General features: G+C 40.7%; 1 protein-coding gene across 5 annotated transcripts in view; it reads right to left on the minus strand.

Annotated features, from left to right (window-relative positions):
• BACH2 (BTB domain and CNC homolog 2) overlaps nt 1-18,860 on the minus strand; it is a 431,172-nt gene that overhangs the window by 195,354 nt on the left and 216,958 nt on the right. Inside the window, exon 3 of one of the 5 annotated variants that reach the window (XM_053591948.1) lies at nt 2,847-3,007. The exons of the other annotated variants lie outside the window; for them this stretch is intronic. The gene's annotated coding sequence lies outside the window, so the exon portion shown is untranslated. The remainder of the gene's footprint in view (nt 1-2,846; nt 3,008-18,860) is intronic. 5 annotated transcript variants of the gene reach the window in all.

An 18,860-nucleotide genomic window follows, 5' to 3' on the forward strand; every position in this document is an offset into this window, starting at 1 on the left:
CCTGAGTTAAGAGATTTGAATTTTATTTCTGAATTGGCCACAAATTAGCCAAGTGACTCTAGGACTTGATTTCTTTGGTAAAATGAAGGGGCTAGATAAGATGACTTTAAGTGGTTCTCTGATCAGGGAGTTGGCCGTGGAAGTTATGGGGGAGACTTAGGAACGACTCCTAGTAGTCCTTCCTGGAGGCCAAGGGTGGCAGCCTCCACTCCAGGGGCAGGGTTCTTGAGAAGCCCCCAACCCGTGCGGATGGGACAGACATTAACTAACTCATTTTGTTGGAACTGAGAAAAGGTTGAGTGAATCCTAGGCAAATGGCCGGGACCTCTGGGTCGTGGGAAGGTGATATTGGAGGAGCTTAAAACAGCATGTTTTTATTAACTGGTACTGATAGTTCACTATTTTGACAACTGGTGTAGCTGAGTAGGTGTATGCCAACTGAAGGCCAGGCCTGCTGACTGTCTCACTGTTGTCTGCTACACGTCTTAAGAGATAGCCACCTCTGTGGGCCACCCACCTTTCTTGGCTGAATTCCCACAGCACGGGGGAAGATGTATAAAAGGCCTATTTTTGGTGTTATGAGTGTACATTTGCATATTAAGGCCACATAAAAATTTTACTTGGAAAAGATTGGGTGGGCAATTTAGGCTTCTAGTAATGACACTAATTTTTTTTTAAACAGATAGGTTCTTGTCATGTTGCCCAGGTTTGCCTCAAACTCCTAGGCTCAAGCGATCATCCTGCCTCAGCCTCTCAAGTGGCTGGCACTATAGGTGCAAACCACCACACCTGATCTATTTGCTAATGGTATTCTACCAGTGCTAATGCAAGTTTTGTGATGATGCAAATGTTCAGTATCTGTGCTGTCCGATATGGCAGCCACCAGCCGCATGTGGCAACTGAGCACTGGGAACATACCTATTGCCAGCAAGAGACTAAATTTTAACTTTAATCAATTTATGTTAATTTTGATTTAAATAGTCACATGTGGTTAGTGGTTCCCTGATTGGAGAGTGTAGCTCAGGCTGCCTCACATAGTAGTTTTCTTGGACTTGTTTCAGATCCCAGAATCCCACAGGACAATGCCCAATACATTTGTTCGTAAGTTATTATTTCCCTCCTCCAAGGTACTGGGTACGGTTTGGGTGTCTCAAAACAAGGGTGAATAAGAGAGCCATGGACACTTCTTGCCCTCCTGGCATTTTGTGGCTAGATTGATTTCTGAAGACCTCACATAGTCTCAAAGTGGCTCACCAGACTGCTTGTAGGAAGAGGTGGGTGAAGATAGATGGTGATGCTACACTAAGCATGAAAGTGCTGCTTTTTCATATCTTCATATTTACTGTTAGAGAAGTTGGGGGAAAGTTTAAAAAGAAATATAGCATGGTTCCTATTCATTCACTTACAAGTAAAGTAACATATCCCAGATAGGGGAAATTATCTGTAAGTAATTGCCTCTTGCATAATCTTACACTTACTTAAAAGGAAAAGTCAGAGGAACTCATATTCTTAAGTTAGAAAAGGAAATGGTAGTTAATTACAGCAACAGTCATAAAAAGTACAACTGGGTCTGCAGCTGCAAACAGTGGGCAAGGGAATGTTTATACCAATTAGGTGTGAAGTGATCAGGCTTTCTAGAAGGTACTTCTTGTATAAGTAAGGCTGACTACATTCTATATCTCTACAACTCAATTCTTAGCTAAGATTTTCTTAGTGGGTTTAATAGGATTTGATGAGCAACGCCCTATTTGTTTTTTACTGACGGAAAAAAAAGGTGGAAGTATTTTTATCTACTGTGCAAATCTAATACTAACAACATAATTCTAAGAAACACAGAAGTGGCTTAATCACCTTCCAATTTCCGTATTGCTCCTTATGTCTTCTTATCAATTCTTTCCTATAATCACCTCTCCCTTTCTTACTGGGATTTGGAGTGATGCAAAGAACATAAAACAAAATGTTCAGAGTTGGTTTATGCTCCTGTTTGAACCTGAATCCAAGTTTGCTTAACCTTCAAGGATAAGTCATCATGTTCAGGATACAGAGTCCTTTAAGTTAACTTTCTCCACTGTGTTTAATATGATCATATGGGATGAAAGATTTACCCAGCCTGCCTGTGTGCAGCACGCCAAGGGGATTGTACAGGGGAGACACCACCGACCCAATAGAATTCCTATCTTCAAAACACCTCTTTTGGATCCCCAGCCCCAAATCGGACTCTAGATTTTTAGGGATGGTAAATGATGCTTCCACATCTACACGCATACACGCACACACACACAATCACTTTTCCCTCTGAATTGAGTAGAAAGACAAATTAAAGTGGTTATAAAACAAGAGTTCAAAATTTAGTTTCCAAATACAAATTGCACTTAGAGACTCTTATCTACTAAGAAGGGTCAAATCTCAAATGTCTTTCTGGCCTCCGGATGTATAAAATATGACTGAGAGGCTGAGGACAGCTTTGGAGACAAACACGCTTCATGTGAGTGGCCCTGGAGTCTGTTACACAGAAACACCAAATGGAGTAGCCAGGCACACACGGTTTATAGCCAGAGGGTTTTAAACAGATAGGGGTCAACTGATAGTAATTTTTTGAAATTTAGGGATGACTTTAAAAAATCTACTTCTCAAAGGGACTTTAAACAGTCACTTGTATAACACAGTAGACCTCTGAATCATAGATCTTGTTCTTGTGCTTTTGTGTCTTGTTCTATTGGCCGGGGGAGGTGAAGTAGGGAAAAGGCTTCCTCACTGCAACAGAGAAGGGAGGGAGCAGGAGATGCAGCCATTTCAAACAGGATGGAGAAAATCAAGATAAAACAGCTTCTAAAGCTTCCACTTACAAGTGTTAATTGCCAGGACCAAGTTATCCTAGTTGGAGAACTTCAGCTAGAAGAATTCACTTCTTCAACATTCAAGGTGCTCAAGTTCTCAAATGCAGTGGAGAGGTTGTCAGATTTTCACTTCCATCACACAAAGATGGTGCAATCAGAACTACTTGCCACTAACAATTCAGAAAAAAGAAAAAGCAAAAAAGAAGTAAGCATTGAAAATAGATAACCTGAAATAATTTTGGGGTTTTGTAGACCAGGCGTCCTCAAACTTTTTAAACAGGGGGCCAATTCACTGTCCCTCAGACCGTTGGAGGGCTGGACTATAGTTTAAAAAAAAACAACTATGAACAAATTCCTATGCACACTGCCCATATCTTATTTTGAAGTAAAAAACAAAACAGGAACAAATACAATTCACACAACTTCATGTGGCCTGCGGGCCGCAGTTTGAGGATGCCTGGTGCAGACTTTATGTATGATAAATGGAGTACTAGCCTGTACTGAAGCATCATCATTATTTGCATTTACTGAAAACTTCATTTGCTAGAAATGGTGCTAGGAGTATAGTAGGCATTATTAGCCTACTGGGTGGGTGAGAGAGCCGAGGTGCCTTGCCCAAGGCCATACCTCCAGAGAGGGGATGGCTTGTGCTGACTCCAAGCATGGTTGTCTCTAAAGGATACCCACTGCCATCACTACAATTTGGAGAGATGACATCCCTCTCCCCAAATTTCAAAGTGCTTCCAATAAAATTTCAAAGTGAAGTGACAAGGTTGCAGGTCCTACAGCAATTTAATTATTTGTGTAGAACGGTTGATTAGTGCCACATGGTTGTTTCACAAGGTGCAATCTTTTGCCCTCTGCCTTGAATTCCCTTCTCTGTGTTCCTTCTCCTTCATGAGGTCTAGTTCAAATATCTCACCTTTCTCAGAAACACTGTCCCTCTTACCATGCTCTGTCCTCTCCCCAACAGCTATGTATGACCCTGCTTGGGTCCATCAGGGGATAATAAAACCCACCTTTATTTACCTGTCTTCCCTCTAGATTTATGTAAGACTTCAGGTGGCAGGGGCCTCACTTCTCTTCACCACCCAAGCCTAGCACTTAGAGAAGTGCTTGGCACGAGTGTGGTGAGTGAATGAATACACAAGCAAGGAAGGACACCAGTGTCAGCAGACCGTGGTGGCAGAAGCAAATGGAGGGACTGGATCTGCCTGCCTTCATGTCCCAGGCCAGAGTTCCTCTGCTTTCAGCTGGAACCCTGCCTGGACTAACCCAATGCCAGCCCTCCGCCCTCCTTTCCACCCGTCACCCCTGGACACTCCTTCCCCGCAGAGGCTTTGCTTCCTGTTGCTGCTTCTTTTCATGACAAACTCAGCTTCTCTCTGCATTTAGTTTCTACGTTCCCACCATTTGCCTTGTATGAAAATCATTTGTGCTTAATCTGGCCATGGTCATGTACCCTCCAGAGAATATGGGGCTGCAGGCCACCCCTATGGTTCCCATAACCACAAGGCACTGTTAGGACCAACCCTGGGCTCGTTGCCTCCCTGACCCAGCCAGGCACCTGGCTCCTCCTCTGCCCTCTGTCCCGAGCCACCTCGATTCTCTCTCCTATCACATCAAAGCTCATGAATGATTCTTGGCAGGCTGAGAAAGAAAGAGTAGGGAGCAGAGGAAAGTTGGAACCACACAGGGTTTTCATACTGTTCTGCAGACCTGTTATTTTAATAGTGAGTTTAAACCACAGATCAGCAGAGCTGAAAAGGTCATTGGAGATCACTGAGGCCAAAACCTCCTCATTTTACTGAGGAAGAGACATGGGGAGAGGATGGAGGAAGGAGAAGGCAGTATTTACTGAGGGCTTAACATCTGCTTCCAGACATGCCACCAGGTCCCCCAGGCAGTGAGTGACAGAGCAGGGACCACAGTCCTTCACCGCATGCTTCTGTTCCACACACGCTTTGGCCTGTTCCTCACACACTCACATTGTGCACGGGAAAGGGCTTGACCTTTACCACGTAAAGATATTAGGAGTTTTTATATCAAAAGGTAAAAAATTATCCAATATACTTTTTTATTGTGGTAAAATATGCAAAACATAAAACTTAATCATTTTACCCATCTTTAAGTGTTCTCCCAGTGGCATTAAGTACATTTGTTTTGTTTATACAATTCCTACCAGTATACATCCGATACATTTTTGAGTATTTTCTAAATAGCAAATCTAAAATAAGATCAGAAAAGGGCAAAAAGAAAAAAAGTAGAAAGAAAAGACAGGTAGAAAATAAATCTGGGAGGTCGCGTGTCATCTGACAAAACGTCTCACACAAATTGGGTTCTCTGTGACACATTCTTCACTGTCTTTCTAGTCGGGAAACCAGAAGTGTGAGCGTAATTAAGTGCCACCAGGTAATAAGGTAGCTTCTGTTGTTTCTACAGGTTCAACACTAGTTGTATCCGCTTACAAAAATGTTATGCAACCCAGGACATGACAGCTTCCTACACCTTATCCATAGAAGCACAAGTCAAGTAGTATTTCTTGGACAGACAGGCATTGCCATCACACCACACAGCATCTAGATGGAGCTGTCTCCATCACTCCAGTCCATCTCTGAACTGTGATTAAAAGTGTTGGCATGAAGGACAAAGAATGTCCCTTAGCTACTTGGCATTTACATCAGCTCCACAATATATTTAGCAAGATTTCTTTATTTTTCCCCCTTCCCTTCTTGGTTTAATGACATCAAATGTACCAACATCCTGTCTTACCTAATCCCTTAACGAGTTCTATCAAATGCTAGGACAGAATCAGACAGCAGTGCAGGCAGTGAGATCACTCACTAAGAATTCATTTTTATTCCAAAAATTGGGAGTGTCAGACCATTTAACACAATCTATCATATGGCTAGAAAATTACCCTGGCACTTCAAGCAAGAGAAACATCTAATAAATTTTGAAAGCCTTCTTCTTGTCATAGATCTTTTAAAAACCCCATTACTATCTCCCCAGAAAAAGACAAATATACACAAAACATCTGCACACAACAGCAAGGGTTTGAGGGCTGTTGGGAGCCTATCCAGAGATCCCCTAAGAGTCCATAAGCGCAAGGTTAAAATTGCCCATAAAGGAACTCCAAGAGTTCATTTGGGGCATATGCCCTGTACTGGCTCCTGGGCCCTGGAGTGGCCCCCAGTGACTCATGGCTCCTGGGCCCTGGAGTGCCCCTGTGTCTCCTGGTTCCTGAGCCCTGAAGTGCCCCTGTGACTCCTGGATCCTGGGCCCTGGAGTGCTCTAGTGACTCCTGGCCCCTCGGCCCTGGAGTGGCCCCTAGTGATTCATGGTCCCTGGGCCCTGGAGGCTCCCAGTGACTCCTGGCTCCTGGACTCTGGAGTGCACCAATGACTCCCAGATCCCGGGCCCTGGAGTGCTCCAGTGACTCATGGTTCCTGGGTCCTGGAGTGCTCTAGTGACTCATGGCTCCTGAGCTCTGGAGTGCCCCAGTGACTCCCAGATCCTGGGCCCTGGAGTGCCCCCAGTGACTCCCAGATCCTGCGCCCTGGAGTGCCCCCAGTGACTCCTGGCTCCTGGGCGTTGGAGGCCTCCAGTGACTCCTTCCAGTGCCACTCTACTCCCTGGATGAGAAATGGATTTTCTTGTTTCAGCTTTAGACACATCCCTGCATGGCTTCTGGGCAAGCTTGCCTTCAACAGGGTTGCACCCCTCACAGCATCAGCCAGCCGCTCTGGGAAGGTCCACTCCTTTTAACAGCTGGGACATGCTTTCTGTGCCCTGATACTCTCAGGTTCTACTCGTTGCTTTGATATCTTGGACCCTGTAGTCCCCTGTCTTCCTGTTTCTTTCTTAATTGGTCCTTGTGGTACTCTGACATTTAAAAAATTAAACCTGATTTTTTTTTTTTTTTTTACCATGAAAGTAACAGTGTTCTCTATGTATTTAATTCCTTTGCTTTTTCTCTAAAAGCATCCTATAAACTTCATACCTTTGCCCTTGGAAATACTTTGCCTGCCTGTCCCAGAAGCAGGTCTGTCCAGGGTTCTCCACCTGGAGCAGCAGCACAGAAGGTGGGGATGAGCCTCAAGGCAGAGAGCCCAGGTCTGATGCCAACAAACTGGCTGACTTGCTTTGGCTAAGTAATTTAATCAAAGACTCAATTTCTTGATATAAACAAGTAAGGATGATAATACGAACCTAGAGGGTATTTTTTTTAAAAAGTAAGATCAGATGAGCTAATTATGTAATACATGTACAATTCCCGAGACATAAAGGTTACCTGGTAAATGGTGGTGCCAATTTCTTTCCTTCCTAACTCTTCACATGTGGGATTTAGCACATCTTGTGTGTTTTATTTTAATTATCTAAATATTTCAAAATACTAAGAAGCTGAACCAGAAAACACCCTGCATGGGCAAGACAATTCTTAGTAATGAACACAAAGCCAGGGAAATCACCCTACCAGACTTTAGGCTATTTTACAAATCCATAGTGATAAAAACAACATAGTATTGGCACAAAAATAGAGACATAGACATCTGGAATTGAATAGAAAACCATGAGATAAAATTAACATCTTACAGCCACCTATCTTTGATAAATCAAACAAGCGCCCACACTGAAGAAAAGAATCCCTATTGAATAAATAGTGTTGGGAGAACTGGATATCCACATGAAAAAGACTGAAACTGAACCCACACCTCTCACCACTTCCAAAAATTGATTCAAGATGGATAAAAGAGTTAAATCCAAGGCATGAAATAATAAAAATCCTCGAAGAAAGTGTGGGAAAAACACTTGAAGATATGGGCCCTGGAGAAAGATTTTATGAAGAAGACTTCCATGGCAATTGCAACAACATCAAAAATAAATGAATGGGACTTAAACTGAAAAGCTTCTATACGGCTAAGGAAACAACAATTAAAGCAAACAGACAACCTCCAGAACGGGAAGAGATATTTGCATGTTATGAATCTGACAAATGTATGTATGATAACTAGCCTGGTCAGCTACCTGCCACATTCTTTTTTTTTTTTTTTTTGAGACCGAGTCTCGCTATATTGCTCCTGGTAGAATGGTGTGTTGTCACAGCTCACAGCAACCTCAAACTCTTGGGCTCAAGTGATTCTCTTGCCTTAGCCTCCCAAGTAGCTGGGACTACAGGCGCCCACCACAATGTCTGGCTACTTTTTTTTTTTTTTTTAATTGTAGCTGTCATTATTATTTAGCAGGCCTGGGCTAGGCTTGAACCCACCAGCCTCAGTGTATGTAGCTGGCACCATAACCACTGAGCTATGGGCACTAAGCCTACCTACCACATTCTTCAACAAAACAATTTTCAGCCCAGAATTCTGTATCCTGCTAAACTAAGATTCAAAATTGATGAAGAAATCAAATCTTTTGCAAATATAGAAGCACTGAGGAAATTTGCCACAAGAAGACCAGCTCTACAGGAAATACTTAGATCTATTCTCAACACTGACAACCACAATGGACCACCAGGAAAGTAAACACGCAGAAGCTGAAGACCAAGTTTCGCTTTCATAATGGTACAAAGGATAAAACTACACAACGGACTTTCACAAAACAAGATGAAACTTATCAATTCCCTCAATAAATGTTAATGTACTGAATTCACCACTGAAGAGGCACAGGCTGGCTGATTGGATAAAAAAGCAAAAGCCATCCATATGCTGTCTCCAAGAGACCCAACTAGCCTTGAAGGACAAATCAAGAGTCAGGGTTAAGGGATAGAAAACAGTATTTCAAGCAAATGGAAAACAGAAGAAAGGAAGGATTGCAATCTTATTTTAGGATACAAATGGATTTACAGCAACTAAAGTTAAGAAAGACAAAGATAGACACTTTATACTGGTCAAAGGGACAATATAACAAGAAGACATTGCTTTATACACCCAACTTAAATGCTCCTAGATTTATGAAATAGACCTTGATGGGTCTGAGCAATATGATATCCCATAACACTGTAATAGTTGGGGATTTTTACACATCTCTGACAGAACTGGATAGATCAAAATGCCAGGAAGGCTATGTTAACCAGAGTGATGAAAATGTGTCAAACGGTCTATGAAACTAGTGTATGGTGCCCCATGATCACATTAATGTACACAGCTATGATTTAATAAAAAAAAAAAAAAGAACTGGATAGATCCTCTAAACAAAAACTAAACAAAGATACAAAGAACTTAAATGTGAACAATCTCTAGAACAAATGTGATTAATAGACATGTACAGAATACACCATCCCACAGCTAACGAACATACATTTTTCTTGTCAGCCCATAGTAGATGCTCCAAAATTGACCACATCCTAGAATACAAATCAAACCTCAGCAAAATTAAAAGAATAGAGATTATACCTTATATCTTTTCAGACCATAAGGCAATAAAGGTGGAACTCAACTTTAACAAAAGTGTTCATCCCCATACAATGACTTGGAAATTAAACAACCTTATGCTGAATGATAGTTGAGTTCAGGAAAAGATAAAAGAGAAAGTTGTTAAATTCCTCAGACATAACAACAATGAAGATACAAGTTACCAAAACCTGTGGGATACAGCAAAAGCAGTCTTAACAGGATATTTATCGCATTAGATGCCTACATTCGACTAACAAAAAGAGAGCACATCAACAAACTCATGAACCATCTTATGGAATTGTAAAAAGAGATCTAATCCCAAACCCAGCAGAAGAAAAGAAATCACCAAAGTTAAATCAGAGATTAATGAAATTGAAAGCAAAAGAATCATTCAGGAAATTAACAAAACAAAGTTGTTTTTTTAAAAAAATAAATAAAATCGATAAACCTTTGCCCAGATTAACTAGAAACAGAAAAGTAAAATCTATAATAACCACAATCAGAAATGCTAAAGGGGAAATAACAACAGATGCCACAGAGATACAAGAGATCTCTCTGAGTACTACAAGAAACTCTATGCCCAGAAATTTGACAACGTGGAGGAAATGGATCAATACTTGGGGTCACACCCTCTCCCTAGAATTAATCAAGAAGAAATAGATCTCTTGAACAGACTGATTTCAAGAACTGATATGGAAGAAACAATAAAAAAATCTCCCAACACTGAGGGTGAGGGGCTCTTCTACAAATGGAACTTTACCTTGGAAGTGAGAACAATGTAATCTAAATATTATGCCCTCCTATTAATTTGAATACAGTTAAAAAAATATCTCCCAACAAGAACAAAAAAAGTCCTGGTCTAGATGGCTTCACATCAGAATTCTATCAAACATTCGAAGAAGAGCTTATACCTACCCTGAGGAAATTATTTCAAAAAATTGAGAATCTTCCCCAACGTATTCTATGAAGTAAACATCACCCTGATACCAAAATCAGGAAAAGACCCAACTAAAAAAGAGAATTTCAGACAAATTTCACCAATGCATATAGATGCAGAAATTCTCAATAAAATTCTAGCCAATAGATTACAGCTACACATTAAAAAAATCATTCATCACAATCAAGTAGGTTTCATCCAGGGATGCAAAGCTGATTTAACATACACAAGTCCATAAACGTAATTCATCATATTAAGAGAAGCAAAAACAAAACCATATGATCCTCTCAATAGATGTAGAAAAAGCATTTGATAAAATCCAACATCCTTTTCTAATTAGATCACTTAATAATTTAGGCAGAGGTGGCACATTTCTTAATCTGATCAAAGCCATCTATGACAAACCTACAGCTAATATTATACTGAATGGAGTAAAATTGAAAGTTTTTTCACTTAGAACTGGAACCAGACAAGGTTGTCCTCTATTGCCACTACTATTCAACATAGTGCTGGAAGTTCTAACCAATACAATCAGGCAAGAGAAGGAAATAAAGGGCTTCCAAATGGGTGCAAAGAAGATCAAACTCTCACTCTTTGCTTACGATATGATCTTATACTTAGAGAACCCCAAAGACTCAACTACAAAATTCCTGGAAGTCATCAAAAAATACAGCAATGTCTCAGGATATAAAAATCAATGTCCACAAATCAATAGCCTCTGTATATGCCAATAATAGCCAACATGAGAAGCTAATCAAGGAAACAATTCCCTTCTCAGTGGCTTCAAAAAAATGAAATACCTAGGAATATACATAACAAAAGAGATGAAGGACCCCTACAAAGAAAATTATGAAAGCCTAAGAAAAGAAATAGCAGAAGCTATTAACAAATGGAAGAACATACCATGCTCATGGCTAGGAAGAGTCAACATTGTGAAAATGTCTATACTATTCAAAGCCATCTACAGATTAAATGCAATCCCCATTAAAATACTATCATCAGGGTGGCACTTGTGGCTCAAAGGAGTAGGGCGCCGGCCCCATATGCCGGAGGTGGTGGGTTCAAAAACCCAGCCCCGGCCAAAAACTGCAACCCCCCCCCCAAAAAAAAACAACCCCCCCCCCAAAACCCAAAAAACCAAAAAATATCATCATCATACTTTTAAGATTTGGAAAAAAATAAATCTTCATTTTGTATGGAACCAGAAAAAAACCCCGTATAACCAAGGCAATTCTTAGTAATAAAAACAAAGCTGGGGGTATCACCCTACCAGACTTTTGGCTATACTACAAGGCCATAGTGATCAAAACAGCATGGTATTGACACAAAAATAGAAACATTGACATTTGGAGCTGAATAGGAAACCATGAGATGAAATTAACCTCTTACAGCCACCTGATCTTTGATAAGCCAAACAAGAACATACACTGGGGAAAAGAATCCCTATTCAATAAATGGTGCTGGGATAACTCGATAACCACATGTAAAAGACTGAAACTGGACCTACATCTCTTACCATTTAAAAAAAATTTTTTTTTATGAATAATCTACTTTTTTATTATGAAAAATTTCCAACATACTGCAAAGTTGAAAGAATTTCATGGTGAAGACTCATTTACCCACCACCTAAATTCTACCCTTAACATTTACCACACTTGCTTAAGGACATATCCATCCATCTTGCTATCCGTCCATCAATCCATCTTACTTTTTAAAACATTTCAAAGTAAACTGTAGACATCAATTTAATTACCCCTAAGCACTTTGGCATGTGCTTTATCAACCAGAATTCAAAATTTATTTGAACTTTTTTTAACTTTTGAGATAGAAGTTACAGGTACTGATATGCACACATCTTAAGTGTAGAATGGTTGAGTTTTGATGAATGCGTATGACTAATGTCACCCTGACCCCTATCAAGTTAATCCTCTTTTTTTTTTGTATTTTTTTATTTTTATTTTATTTATTTATTTTATTAAATCATACCTGTGTACATTGATATGATCATGGGGCATCATTCACTAGTTTTACAGACCATTTACCAAGTTTCACATATACCCTTGTAAGATGCACCGCTAGTGTAATCCCACCAATCCCCTTCCCTCTACCCACCTCTCCCCTCCCTCCCCTCCCTTTCTCCCTTCCCCCTATTCTTAGGTTGTAACTGGGTTATAGCTTTCATGTGCAAACCCTAAATTGGTTTCATAGTAGGTCTGAGTACATTGGGTACTTTTTCTTCCATTCTTGAGATTCTTTACTAAGAAGAATATGTTCCAGCTTCATCCATGTAAACATGAAAGAGGTAAAGTCTCCATCTTTCTTTAAGGCTTCATAATATTCCATGGTGTACATGTACCACGATTTATTAATCCATTCATGGATCGATGGGCACTTGGGCTTCTTCCATGACTTAGCAATTATGAATTGAGCTGCAATAAACATTCTGGTACAAATATCTCAACTTGTAAATATCTCACAAAATATCTCACATTCTGGTACAAATATCTCAACTTGTAAATATCTCACAAAATATCTCTGCTTTTTGGTCTTCTGGGTATATGCCCAGTAGAGGAATTACAGGATTGAATGGCAGATCTATTTTTAGATCTCTAAGTGTTCTCCATATCTCTTTCCAAAAGGAATGTATTAATTTGCATTCCCACCAGCAGTGCAAAAGTGTTCCCTTTTCTCCACATCCACGCCAACATCTCTGGTCTTGGGATTTTGTGATATAGGCTAGTCTCACTGGAGTTAGATGGTATCTCAAAGTAGTTTTGATTTGCATTACTCTGATGATTAAAGATGATGAGCATTTTTTCATATGTCTGAAGGCTGCGCGCCTGTCTTCTTCAGAGAAGTTTCTCTTCAAATCCGTTGCCCAGCCTGCGATGGGATCCCTTGTTCTATTCTTGCTAATGCGTTTGAGTTCTCTGTGGATTCTGGTTATTAAACCTTTGTCAGAGACATAACCTGCAAATATCTTCTCCCATTCTGAGGGCTATTTGCTTGCTTTACTTACTGTGTTCTTGGCTGTGCAGAAGCTTTTTAGTTTGATCAAGTCTCAATAGTGTATTTTTGAAGCTGCTTCAATTGCCTGGGGGGTCCTCCTCATAAAATACTCGCCAAGCCCAATTTCTTCAAGGGTTTTCCCTGCACTCTCTTCTAGTATTTTTATAGTTTTATGCCTTAAGTTCAAATCTTTGATCCAGTGAGAGTCTATCTTAGTTAATGGTGAAAGGTGTGGGTCCACTTTCAGTCTTCTACAGGTTGCCAGCCAGTTCACCCAGCACCATTTGTTAAATAGGGAATCTTTTCCCCACTGAATGTTTTTAATTGGCTTGTCAAAGATTAAATAACGGTAAGTAGCTGGATTCATCTCTTGGTTCTCCATTCTGTTCCAGACATCTACTTCTCTGTTTTTGTGCCAATACTATGCTGTTTTGATCACTATTGATTTGTAGTATAGTCTGAGGTCTGGTAGTGTAATTCCTCCTGCTTTGTTTTTATTTCTGAGTAATGTCTTGGCTATTCGAGGTTTTTTCTGATTCCATATAAAATGAAGTATTGTTTTTTCAAGATCTTTAAAGTATGACAGTGGAGCTTTAATAGGGATTGCATTGAAATTATATATTGCTTTGGGTAGTATAGACATTTTAACAATATTGATTCTTCCCAGCCATGAGCATGGTATGTTTTTCCATTTGTTAATATTTTCAGCTATTTCTTTTCTTAGAGTTTCATAGTTCTCTTTATAGAGATCTTTCACGTCCTTTGTTAGATAAATTCCCAAATATTTCATCTTCTTTGGCACTACTGTGAATGGGATAGAGTCCTTAACTGTTTTTTCAACTTGACTGTTGTTGGTATATATAAAGGCTACCGATTTATGAATGTTGATTTTGTAACCTGAGACGCTGCTGTATTCCTTGATCACTTCTCAAAGTGTGAGAGAAGTAGAGTCCCTAGTGTTTTCCAGATATACTATCATATCATCTGCGAAGAGCGAAAGTTTGATCTCTTCTGACCGTATATGGATACCCTTGATCGCCTTTTCTTCCCTAATTGCAGTGGCTAAAACTTCCATTACAATGTTAAAAAGCAATGGAGACAACGGGCAGCCTTGTCTGGTTCCTGATCTGAGTGGAAATGATTCCAATTTAACTCCATTCAATATGATATTGGCTGTGGGTTTGCTGTAGATGGCCTCTATCAGTTTAAGAAATGTCCCTTCTATACCGATTTTCTTGAGTGTTCTGATCACGAAGGGATGCTGGATATTATCAAAAACTTTTTCTGCATCGATTGAGAGAATCATATGGTCTTTGTTTTTTAATTTGTTTATGTGCTGGATTACATTTATAGATTTACGTATACTGAACCAGCCTTGAGACCCGGGGATAAAACCGACTTGGTCATGATGTATAATTTGTTTGATGTGTTGCTGGATTCTGTTTGTTAGGATCTTGTTGAATATTTTTGCATCTATATTCATTAGTGATATTGGTCTATAATTTTCTTTTCTTGTTGGGTCTTTTCCTGGTTTGGGGATCAGGGTGATGTTTGCTTCATAGAACGTGTTGGGTAGTCTTCCTTCTTTTTCTACCTTTTGGAACAGGTTGAGTAATATAGGTACTAATTCCTCTTTAAAGGTTTGGTAGAATTCAGAAGTGAAACCATCTGGTCCTGGGCTTTTTTATTTAGGGAGGTTTTGTATGGTTGATGCTATTTCCGAACTTGATATGGGCTTGTTCAACATTTCCACTTGATTCTGGCTAAGTCTTGGAAGGTGATGTGCTTCCAAGTATTGGTCAATTTCCTTCAGATTTTCATATTTCTGAGAATACAGTTTCTTGTAATATTCATTAAGGATTTTTTTGATTTCTGAGGAGTCTGTTGTTATTTCATCTTTGTTGTTTCTGATTGATGAGATTAGATATTTTACTCTTTTTTTCCTGATAAGGTTGGCCAAAGGTTTATCTATTTTATTGACCTTTTCGAAAAACCAGCTTTTTGATTTATTTATCTGTTGTATTATTCTTTTGTTTTCAATTTCATTTAGTTCTGCTCTAATTTTGGTTATTTCTTTTCTTCTACTGGGTTTTGGGTTGGAATGTTCTTCCTTTTCCAGTTGCTTCAGATGTCCCATTAAGTTGTTAACGTCCTCTCTTTCCATTCTCTTGAGGAAGGCTTGTAGTGCAATAAATTTCCCTCTTAGAACTGCCTTTGCAGTGTCCCAGAGGTTCTGATAGTTTGTGTCTTCATTGTTGTTTTGTTCCAAAAAACGGCCGATTTCTTTCTTAATCTCATCTCTGACCTTACTATCATTCAGCATAAGGTTATTTAACTTATTATGGTTATTATTAAGGTTATTATTATTATGGTTATTTTATCCATGTTTTTGTATGAGTATGCAGATTCCTGTTGTTTTTCAGCTCAAGTTTTATTCCATGGTGGTCCGAGAAGATGCACGGAATAATTTCTATTCCTTTAAATTTACTGAGGTTAGACTTGTGACCTAAGATGTGATCGATTTTGGAGTAAGTTCCATGGGCTGATGAGAAGTATGTGTATTCAGTTTTGTTGGGATGAAATGTTCTGTAGATGTCTGCTATATCCAAATGTTGGATGGTTAAGTTTAAATCTAAGATTTCTTTGCTCAGCTTCTTGTTGGAGGATCGATCCAACACTGCCAGAGGAGTGTTGAAATCTCCGACGATTATGGAGCTGGAGGAAATCAAGTTGCTCATGTCTGTTAGAGTTTCTCTTATAAATTGAGATGCATTCTGGTTGGGTGCATAGATATTAATAATTGAGATCTCATCATATTGAGTATTACCCTTAACAAATATGCAGTGACCATTCTTGTCCTTCCTTACTTTTGTTGGTTTAAGGCCTATTGTATCTGCAAATAAAATTGCAACACCTGCTTTTTTCTGATTACCATTTGCCTGAAATATAGACGACCATCCTTTCACCCTGAGTCTGTATTTGTCTTTTAAGTTAAGATGTGACTCTTGTATGCAACAAATATCTGGCCTGAGTTTTTGTATCCAATCAGCTAACCTATGCCTCTTTAGAGGACAGTTTAAGCTGTTTGCATTAATGGAGAATATTGATAAGTCTGGTGAAGTTTTGGGTATCGAGTTTTTCAAAAGTCCAGTGGGCATTTTTAATCCTTTTGCCAGTGTGGAAATTGGAGTTTGATCCAAAGTTTCTGAGTGAGTTTACTTTTGTGGTATAGGATTGGGTTGGTCATTATGGAGGATAGGTCTGAGAATATCCTGAAGAGCTGGTTTGGTTATGGCAAATTTCTTCAACATATGAATGTCATTAAAGTATTTAATTTCTCCATCATAAATGAAACTCAGTTTAGCTGGATACAAGATCCGGGGTTGAAAGTTATTTTGCTTTAGGAGATTAAAAGTCGGTGACTACCCTCTTCTGGCTTGAAAAGTTTCAGCAGAGAGATCTGCAGTCATTCTAATATTCTTGCCTTTGAAGGTAATGGTTTTCTTTCTCCTGGCAGCTGTGAGGATTTTCTCCTTCATATTAACTTTAGTGAAGTTAATTATGATATGCCTGGGGGATGTCTTATTGGGGTTCAGTTGTGCCGGGGTTCTGAAGCTGTCCACTATCTGAATTTCAGAATCTCTAGGCATGTCTGGAAAATTCTCTTTCATAATTTCATGCAGAAGGGCCTCTGTGCCCAGCGAGGCCACTTCATCTGTTTCTGGAACCCCTATGATTCGGACATTCGCCTTCTTCGAATTATCCCAGAGCTCTCGGAGAGAGTGACCCGTTTTTGCTCTCTATTTGTCTTCCTCTTTGAGAGTTTGAGAGCGTTCAAAGGTTTTATCTTCGATGTCAGAAATCCTTTCTTCTGCTTCCTCCATTCTGTTGCTGAGGGATTCTACTGTATTTTTCATATCTTTGAGGGCTGCAAATTCTTGCTTCAGTGTGTATAAGTCTTTGGTGGTTTTGTCTTTAAATTCGTTAAATTCTTGAGACAGCTTTTGAATTTCTCCTCGAATTCCTAATTCCACTTTGTTAATCTTACCTGCAATCCAAATTCTGAATTCGATTTCTGACATCTCAGCCAGTTGTTTATGAATGGGATCTTCAATTGCATCTGCCATATCTTTCCTTGGGGGGGTTGATCTATTCTGGTTATTCATGTTACCACAGTTTTTCCGCTGATTCCGCCCCATGGTTGTTTTACTCCCTCTGATTTTTTCCCCTGGAGCTTTGTCGAGGGCCTGTACAGTGTTGTGGCCTGAGAAACTGGGGCCCTGTCTGGTGTGGTGGGGCTAAGTGGTTCTGTCTTGTTTTCAGCTGGTTTCTGTTCCACCCTAGTGAAACAGATACTTTGGATTGAAGTCTCAGCTGTGGAGAAATATCAGCAATTAAGTCACCCCGCCCCCAACCGGCAAACAATTGGCGAAGAAAAATCAAACCTTCATCGTGCACCCAGGGCACCAGCTGATTTGTCCTCAGGCGATTGGTGCAGTTCAAAAAGGTCCAAATCAATTGTCTCAGTCTGCAACTGTCTCGGGTGAGAGAGTTTAAGAGGTCTCTGGGCACTGGATCACAGGGGTCTGGTGACTACTCTGGTATGGCTTACTCCAGTGCTGCGTGGAGTCAGGAGAAGCCACCCAGCCAATAAAGCAGTCTGGGAAGGTTGCTGCCTCCTTCCCCACCTTGCATCACTTCATATCCAGTCACTGATAGCCCTGCAGTTGGCTGACCCAGTTGCCTGTAGTGAATCGGTACTGCAAGAGTTTGTATCTGCCTGAATCACAAGGAAGTCTGCCAGGCCGCTGCGCTCTGCCTCTCTCCAGCAGGAGGAGGTGAGACCTGACAACCTCGGGCACTTGATGAAGGGTGAGGGGTTTTCACTCAGGTCCAGTCTCGCCCCTGATTAATGTTACTGACAGAACAGAACAGAACAACTCTGCAGTTCCCCTGCAGAAGAGAAGCTGAATTGAGCTCCAAATCAGCTTGTCTTTGCTCCTGTATTGTCTATAGGCTGACAATCCCCTGAGGGCCAGGTGCGTCTTAGGTTTAGTAAAGCGGACCTCTGGGTCAGCCCCACCCTGGGAGTTTCCCTGGTTTGCAAGCTGGAGTTGCCTCAGGCAAACTCAGAGTCTCTGGTTGCTCAGGGAGACAGGGGCTGTGGCTTCAGAATATTCTGTAGTGAGCCGTATTGCTAGCAAAAGAGGGCCGCTGCTTTATGGCTCAGGCAACGGCCGCTCCGGTGTAGCTCCCCTCCGACCAACCGTCCTCTCTCCGCTCCCGTACCCCAGAGTCTGCACCAACAGGCTGCAGCCCAGCACTGTCTACACCCCTCAAACAATCGCCCAAGAGTCCGGACACCTGGGGGACAGGCCTCCAGACCTTGGAGCAACAGCAGAGGGGAGTGTGGGGAGCGCTGGGAGCCTGGGGTTGTGGGCAGAGAACACACAGAGCTTTACACAGTTTTATGCCTGGCCATATTGTCACCAAAAGACGGCTGTTGCACTGTGCCTCAGGGAATTGCCACTCCGGTGCAGTCCCGTCTCCGCCGACCGACCAGGACTGGTCTCCAGACCCCAGTGTGAGCGAAGGGGAGCGCTGGGAGCTCAGAATTCCAGGTAGAAACTATATATAGTTTATACAGTTTTATGCCTGGCAGGAGGACTCCGTGGCACCCTA

The sequence above is a fragment of the Nycticebus coucang genome, chromosome 5 (assembly GCF_027406575.1).
Source record: "Nycticebus coucang isolate mNycCou1 chromosome 5, mNycCou1.pri, whole genome shotgun sequence".
Taxonomy (NCBI): Eukaryota; Metazoa; Chordata; class Mammalia; order Primates; family Lorisidae; genus Nycticebus; species Nycticebus coucang.